General features: G+C 43.4%; 1 long non-coding RNA gene across 1 annotated transcript in view; it reads left to right on the top strand.

Moving 5' to 3' along the window:
• LOC139057411 (uncharacterized) overlaps positions 1-8,310 on the top strand; it is a 111,787-nt gene extending 103,477 nt beyond the window's left edge. The window contains exon 3 of the long non-coding RNA XR_011512762.1: positions 8,277-8,310. This is a non-coding gene — a long non-coding RNA (uncharacterized lncRNA). The remainder of the gene's footprint in view (positions 1-8,276) is intronic.
• The last annotated feature ends 634 nt before the right edge of the window (positions 8,311-8,944 follow it).

The raw sequence follows: 8,944 nt of genomic DNA on the forward strand, positions 1-8,944 counted from the left end.
CAGAAGCGATACCCTCGCAAGCCGCCGCGAAGTCGCAATCAAGGGTCCATTCAAGACGGCAGGCACCGAAAGCGGGAGATCTCTTTGGCAGACGCTGTCCACGAATAATGGATTCCCACTGCGCGCCAACGCACACCCCTCACCGCGCAGAAAACAGGACGGCAGCCTTGGTGGCGGTGAGCAAAAGTTCATTGAACTCGTGCTTAATTCTACGACGATCGTAGGACTCCCGCGTGCTCTCTTTGTGAGCATCAAAAGACCGCCTGGTTTAAGAGCAACTCTTAGCTTTCGTCTAAGTTTTCTCGCTAGCTCTGCCCGCAACGCGTTGACAATATAAGGACAACAGTAATTGCATGATAAAAAAGAGGAATCCATTCGTTAGCGAGTTCAGCTTTTGACTATATACATGGTGTTTGGTTTAGCTTGATCCAAACGTTAAATGTATGCTAATACTGCGCAGCTGGACAGAACTACGCTATGATTGTCTGCCGTCGCTTGGAGATACTCAGAATACTTTTTGCATCCCTCCTGATTAAATAAATAGTTTAAATTTCTCAATTGTATTAGATCAAAAGCGTCAGTTAGCATATTGTAGAGCATTTTTAAAAACCCTTCGACACAGCTTTCTGCTGCTCAATACATGCAAGATAAGTGTTTTTCCGAGCGTGAAAGAAGTCGGCCAGTACAAGCAAAATTGCCGCGCGACTGGCAGCACGAGGTACTTTGGCGGTACTACTATTACTAAATACAACAAAAAGCACACATAGGTTAGAAGCAAAAATCGCTTTGCAACGGCGGAGAATCCCTAGATTTAGGAGAAAAGTTCTGCAGAAAATTATACCCAAGTGGCCGGGCCTTAGAGGATCCCCATAACAACTTCCTTGTATTTTTGCTTGCACGGAGAGGCACGGTGTAATATTAGCGGCGCGTGGTAGCCGCAGCCGAGATTAAATCCAGTTACCAGTAGAATTGTTTCCAAGAGCCCTCCTTTGTGGGGCAGGCATTAAACCAAAACGTGTTCAGCCATTGAGGTTAACAAGGGCAGCGCTTTGACTCTGGTTGAGCCTTCTTATACATGTAGGACGAGGCTGCACGTCCTACAGACTTACAGATTGAATCCATTCACGGCGCAGATTTGCAGTAACTACGCTGCAAGAGTTGTGCAAACTGCCACCGAGAACACACGCAAACAAGAAAAAGGAAAGCAAAAAACACGTATGAAGGCAGAATGTTAGAAAAATGCACGAACTATACTATATGCGCGCACAAAGCATGCAATGCAGCGAGTGAGACCCCGTTTCAGTATACAGTAGCAACATAAACGAGCTTCCTGGTGAGTGAAATTGCGGTGCTTCTTAGCAACTTTTGATCGTGTTGTAACGAAGCAGTCTTGAGGCCAAATTTTCGCAGCGTGATGTGTTGTGGGGACGTCATTTTTTTTTTGTACGAAGGCTTTCTATAAAAGAGCAGCAAGCATTATCACATTCATTGTTGAACACTTTAAAGGCTGACGCAGGCAGAATTTTACAGGGAAGTTAATAGACGAGGCACTGCTCCAAAAGTATAAATGTAATATTTCAGCGGCGAGCGAGCAAATTTGAGATGATGTTACCTTGTTTTTACTTCAGTGAGCGGATTGTACCTCTCACCTGAAAAATATACGCGTGACCACGCACTTTACCCTTGTCCTCACCCCTTATTGATTAGCTCAGTACGTCAAGGGCGCTGGAATTTTGTTTCGCAACCATGGTAGTGATATTCAGTTATTAAATATTCCATTATTCCGTACCCTCTTTGCTCCGTTTGAAACAATGTAGCAGAGGGATAAACGTGCAAATTTCCTGCATTCAAACCACCTTTGATCCTCACCATCTTCTCTCACCACAGATGGTACACGAGATCGGACAGGAGAGAACGCTGCCGGCCTTTGTCAGCCTCCAATTGAAGAGATTGGATAGGTTTACCTCCACACTCATTGTCCGTTCCGCTCAGACCAATGTCTGCACCTTGGTGTAGTACGCACACGTCTCTCTAACGGGGACGCCAGTGTATGTGCGCCCAACGCTCGCGCCAGCAGTGGAAGCGAGAGAACTGTTCTGTCTGTGAACGAGCCGATTGGGCACTTCGTGATCGTCCATCAACTTGATATCGTAGTTTTGTTGCAGCCAAACGCACCACGCGTCTCTGGAAATCTCGTGACCTACCACCCACAGGCTCCGCCTGCGCCGCCGACACCAGGACAGCGCGACGGCGGTGGCGCCAACAGTGGGGCCACCGTCGCCAGGGTCTTACGTAGCCAGGGCCCTCCGCAGACCTTAGGCTCTGACCACGTTCTAATTCTAGCCGGTTTCAACTCAGTCCGTATAGAAAAAATGAGCTGAATCTCGTAATAAACACTATAAGCACGATATGTTAATTGACGCTCTCCTAGCATCGGAATTATATGTTGTTTATCATCTATTATCTACATGCAGTTCCGTAGGCAATTCTAATGTTGAGTGGCGCGCCATCGTGACAGCCACTTTCCGCCATAGGTTACACTACGGAGAGGGAAGTGCTGTGTGACAGCCTGTCCACTATCAAAACAAAATATGATATAACAGTAGTCACAATAAACGCACATGCTAAAGGGCCTGCTACATTGTAACCTTGAGGGTGACCACCCTACGGGTGTTTTACTGTGTATGTAGCTCACATCTTGACACCCTAGTAAAATGGCATTTTCACAAGTGAAAACACCCACACAATGAGGGACTTGATTTGCCATAGCACAATTTTGTCTAAAGTGTACAAAGCCTGCCTTACACACTTTGCTTAGAGTTCATGCATGCCCCAGGTCTTCGTCGTTGCACCTTAATATTCCAATGATTAATGACCAAGCGTAGCATGTATATACGGCCATCATCATCACCATCATCATCATCATGATCGTCGTCGTCGTCGTCGTAATCATCATCATCCTAACCATCATTGTCATATCATCATTTAATCTTTTTTTTTTTAAAGACCCCGATGTGACTCCGATGGTGTGTGACAGGACATAAATGGAGTGAACAAAAAAATACCGAATTAAAAGACACGATATATATCGTGAATCATACACAGAAAACAATTGTTAAGGGAAAGACACAAAACACAGCAATGCAGTCAGATAATAAAAAAGGCTTTAAGTGAATTTTGACAGATTTCTGTCATTGTCAATAGACTCCGGAACTTTGTTTGAGTGTTCACTAGGAGATGGTAGAAATGATTGATTAAAGGATTTAGTAGAGCCGTGGAATCGCTGTAAACTACGGAAATAGAAGAAACGGCGGAAAGTACGGTTAGGAAGAAGGAAGAGAGCACCGTGAATATCCGGAAAAATATAGTACATTTTGTGAAAAAAAGAAAGGCGGTTGATCCTGTGGAACACTGCTAAAGACGGAAGACCAAGAGATGATTTTATATTAGTTATACTAATATTCCTATCATATTTAGAACTGGGGCACTATACGACCTGCGCACGTGATTCACTTTGAAAAAGAAGGAGTGTTCCTTGCTTCATTTGTTGAGAAACGACGGCGTCCCGCGCGTTCTTTCTTAAATAGAGTAATTTATCTCCTTCATGCATGGCAGGAATGGTTCCTCCCTCTTCAAAACCATCATGGCTGACGCCGGCTGAGATAAACAATGGATATGATTATGCTTATGAACTGCGCTCAATCTCGGCTGGGAAACAGTGCGCGCCATAAGGTTAGTGTACGCGCTACTAACATCTGCAAGAAACTGTCCCGCTAAGCCTTCCTTAGCGCATGCAGATCATCGGACGCAAGTACTGCAATTACATAAGTTACGCAAGCATAAGTAGCCCTCACCCTTACAATGCATTCTTCACAGATGCACGCACACAAAGCAAACAGCGAGCTTTGCGCTGTCCCATTCACGTTATGACACAGCGACAGTCACAACACGGCAACATGATTTTAAGGTATACAAACACCATCTTATACACCTAACAGAGCAAACTAAACACGCATCACACACAACACTGTTTGCGCTGCCTGCATTAATATACGTAGGGTATATATTGATATACACCTATATTAATATACCTGTAATATGGTGTTTGGACCTCCAATGTAGTGCCGGTGGGCGCAACTATGTTCTACGTAATTTAACAATAAATCTCAACCCACGTTTATCTATATATAGTTAGCTAATGGGCACCTGTCTGTTAAATGACACTGCACTATACTGAATGCATTTTGATTAGCGACTTCCAATTATCAGCATGATGGCGACGACATGTACAAAGGACAGGGGTTTTGGCAGTCTAAACATCCTTAGCACCAAAAGGGCGTTTCAGTAGAATAGTACACGCTTACGGAAGCGAGATTTAAAAAGAAAAGATTTAAAAAAGAAACAATCGCTTGTACCTGCATGTTTGCGCATTCTGTTTGAAAAAGGAACATCTTTGGCGCTAGGAACCCCCTCAAAAGTGAAAAATTTTTCGCAATGTAAATAGACTGATAGAGGCGTATTCCTCCTCAGAATTTCGTGCACAAATTTCTGTTTCCCTGCTCACATTATTTGCTTGCTGTTTCTTGAAATTCCCTTCCCCTGGTGTCAGGAAGCAAGGCGGAATTTTTTTCTGGATTACCTCACTGTATTTCCTCTGTTTCTATCTCCCTCTTTCTATCTCCCTCTCCTAACGAGAGTGTTCAGTGCTGCAAAGGACTATAGGTGTTGAATGTAGCCAGACTTGTGCGCTGGTTTTGTCGTGGATCTGAATGATGGCCCCATTGTGCTGAGCTCTGTTCAATCAGCCTGTCCCTCGACGGATGCCCCTCGGGCGGCCTTGGGGGCGTGAAAAGCGCTGATATATGTCGGCGCTCGCCTCAGTGCTCTGTCGCCACCGGAGACAAATCACGGGCTGTTGCTAAAGACGCTTCACTTTCAGTGAGCGCAAGTCAGCGGGAAATGACAGCATGTGAGGCGGCGCTGTTTTGCGACTGGGCTTTTTCCTTGCATACTCAGCGTGCTGTTGGACTTGATCAGCACAATAACTTTGCATAGCGTACATAACTGAAACAATCGACAAAGTGTATCCGACACGTGCGTCTGCAAGTAGTTCTCTTGACATCCCGAAACCGTACAAATACGTTTATATGTATATTGGCATGTCTCGTCCGACGGAGCGCTAAAAAATTGTGCACGTGCTTAATTTGACGTTGACTTTGACGAAAAGCCTTTGCATTAACATGCGCTGCAGTTATATTTGAAAGCGACAACTAAGTTCTACCAGGCGCGCGATTACATGAATCGTTTTTTTGCAGCATTTCAGGATCTTCAGCTGTCCGTTTAATACTATCCTCTCTTAGTCTTAAACCTTAGTCTTTCTCCCTCTGTCTGGATAAAAAGTCTTCGCGAGAATAATTGCCTTAAACGCCTGCAGTATCAGCGGATGGTACAGAACGTAGAAGTTAGCTGGCGTGTAGTGGCACACGTCCGAGCTTTACACAAAAAACTACAATGTACTTTCTTTCTGCTGTTTGCTCTCGGGATGGGTATGTTTATTGTACAGTAGAGACTAGTATTTCACGCCCTACAAAAGCTTGCAGCAGCAAGGCAGCAGTTGTGGCAGGATCGGGTATAGGCGCTGTAAAAAGGCTATCATTTCGTCAGTCGTTGCTTCCTTCTGGACCAGTCCTAGGAACTAGGGACTGTTTTCAAAAAACTTTCTTTGCGCTTGTACTGTTTGTTTCGAGTCGGAAACTCGTAAATATTTGGGGCCGGAAGGATACATGCTGCCGGTTACACTAGGTGTCACGCCTTGCCTTCTGAGCCCTTCTTTTCTTTTTAACACTGGACTTACCCATACCCTGACGACGTTGATATTGCTTGTTTATGGCCATATTGCACGCCTTAGATACGTTACTCACGCCTGCCGAAGAAGTAAAACCTGAATTGCAAAAAAAAAAAAAAAACGTTGGCATACCGAGGTTTGCGCTGCCCAAGACTATGGAGAAGTGTAACCAGTCTGAAAACGCGCCGCAAAATGAAAGTTTTGTCAGAAATGGCACAAAATAAAGTGAGGCATATGGCTATAAAACAGAACACGTAAACTTTTGGAGCCAAGCCAGGAAGTTTTATTCCCCTCAAGTCGGCTTCAGCTAGGAGTGAAGTTCTGACAAAGGAGGAATATCACGCCGAAATAAGGGTTCATAAAATTACCCTTCTGATATTCTGATATTGTTCTATCTGATATGATTCTGATATTGTTCTGATATTGTCATTATACTCGAGCTCTAATAGACAGCAGATCAATAATGCTTGGAGAGTGCTATATTCATAGTTCTTTTTCATTTTTTCTTTCTTGCTTGAAGTTTCGTTGTATTTGCTTATTACACGCTAGCACGTTTATGGTGCTGTGAAGTACTTTTCAAATACCTGGGCTTCTATTCACCCAAAAGTTGCTACAATAAAACATTTTGTAAGACGAGATGCAAGCAATCACAAGGTTGGAAAAAATTATTATCGAAACCGACCTGCCTATGGCAAACAGGGAAACAGTACTTACGAATGAAAAGCCTTGTGAACTTGGCCTCTGATTTGCACTTAAACATTTCTCGAAAAATGTTTGATTACTGGTCGAAGAAATCAAGGTAAAAGTTTACGTTTTCTGTTCTGTCCCAGTCGGTGCACCAGTGAATTTCTATAACGTCACAAGTTTGAAAATATACTTTAACACATCTCGGTCGTATTTGCCTAGAAAAAGCTCCTCAACAACTATCAGTTATTTCATTTAATATACGCTGCAATCCTGGCTTAACGATAGACTATTAACCAGTCCCGAGAATACGTTGTCGTAATCTCATGAATTCGCTAGGAGCTACAGGGATAAAACTGAAAGTGTGTCTTGAAATTTAGCGTTTCTTCTTCTGGCTTATCAAGACTCCGATTGAAGTAATAGTGACGTTGCTAGCATTCCAGAAGCATAATTAGCCAGTCAGTCTTGACTGAAGAATCTTCCATATTGCCTTACCGGATACAACAAATCTTTTTTTTTTCCTCGTCAAGACAAATATTATAACGCCAACAGCGCCTACCAGCAAATACTCCATGAACCCGTGCCGGTGATTATCTCTAAGTGGTCACTTGTTTTCCAGAATACACGAAAGCGTTATAAGAAATTTCATGCAACTTATTGCGAACGAATGCGACTGCCGCCAAGTTTCATAAATAGCAGAAGGTCCTAGCCTTTCCACGAATCTCATTGGTTATATGAAGAGCGTATAATACAATGCGCAGCTCCACCAAATCACGCGCATCCAAGAGGGCGCATTCCAGTTCAGCAAAGTACGATGTTGGCCTAGTTTGTGTACATATAGAGAAAACGCGTTGAACAAGAGAGCGGAACAGCCTGTTGCAAAACCACGAGAACTAAGACGTCTTCTTCGTCTCTGCATGTCCCCAGTCCCGCTACATGGAGTCCGTTGAACGAATATATAGCTTTCAATGTTCGGGACGCAAAAGATAAATAGGAAAAAGAAAAACGAATACTGACGGAAACACAGCTCTATTAGCATTAAATTAGAGATCTTAAGTGCCAACATGCTGTGCTCTTTAAATAAATGAAATGTCTCGCATGGGGTTGTTACCAATGTTGGTCGGAACCACCCTCGCTGCATGCACGTTGCGATTAGTGAAGGCTATGTTTAGCCCACAAAAGCGCGAAGCTGGAGAAATGCAAGGCATTGGTCATGACGTAAAGGCACCGTTGCCACTCCTTGTGGTATTTGCGCTGCAGGCGCCTTGGATACAACAAAATATAACAACATGGTTTTTCAGCAGCATTAGTTGCTGGGCCAGTGGCCATTGAACATAGCACAGCGAAAAGTATTGAACGCACTTGAACATTTTTTTACGAAGAGACAGGCCTCCTTAACAAGCACTAGATATTGCACTGAATAATCACACGATGTTACTATAACTTGCTTCTAATATTTGTAATTATTAGTGCTTGTATATTAGGTGTGATACCTTTTTTGCATTCTATGCGTGCATTATTTTAACCCTGTGTAATTCCTCATCTGTTTATATGCTCATCGTAGTCTACATCACGGCCATTAGTGTGTGTTTATGACTTTGTTTACAAACTCATTGTGGTGCAACTTGCATTTGACTTCTATATTGTTATGTTCATGGGTGTCTAGGACCATGTGCTGTGGATTTCTGACCCTATGACGTGGTTTCTTTTCATTTTCTTCCATTATATCTGTATATTGTTGTTTCAGCTATGAGAAAAGGAGTAGCCATCACCATTATAAGGTGACTACGTCTCTTTCTTTTATTTTCATTTCACTAATATAAAAAAATGGTTACCGAGCGCTGAACTCTGTGCAGAAAGCGTGCACCTTAGGTGACCCGGCACCTTAATCGGTGTGTGCGTGTTCACCGCGGTCTTTTCAAGGCCTTCACTTGGCACGGACGAATAACTTGTAGGGTTCTATTCCTCGCGTGGCTTTTGTTTTTGCCACAGCACTTCCTCTAGATTTCTGTCTTGCTTTCCCGCTGATGTTCTCGCGCTTTTTCTTCGCACCCCGTTGTTGAAAGTGATAGAGAACAAAAAAAAAAAACTGAGGACGTCGATAGTGTGCGCTCATTCTTCTATATCTCGTATATATCTTTCCGGGAGGGAAATTTTCACGAGAGCACTGAGGCGCTTGATTGACTGCCCGTGAGAGTAGTTATTCTGTTTTTTTTCTTTTCTTTCCATCAACCATCAATCGTAGCTGCTCAATCTTCGCTGCGCGAAATGTGGCTCCCTCGCGTTAACTGTTCATCATCTCTGGTTGCGAGTATTCTGTACAGTAAAATAGAAACATAGCAGATCAGATAAATAATCAGAGAAAAGATACGACCAGAAATATACGAAAAAAGAATATTTGCTTCAAGTACTTTG

The sequence above is a fragment of the Dermacentor albipictus genome, chromosome 3, assembly GCF_038994185.2.
Source record: "Dermacentor albipictus isolate Rhodes 1998 colony chromosome 3, USDA_Dalb.pri_finalv2, whole genome shotgun sequence".
NCBI classification, from domain to species: Eukaryota; Metazoa; Arthropoda; class Arachnida; order Ixodida; family Ixodidae; genus Dermacentor; species Dermacentor albipictus.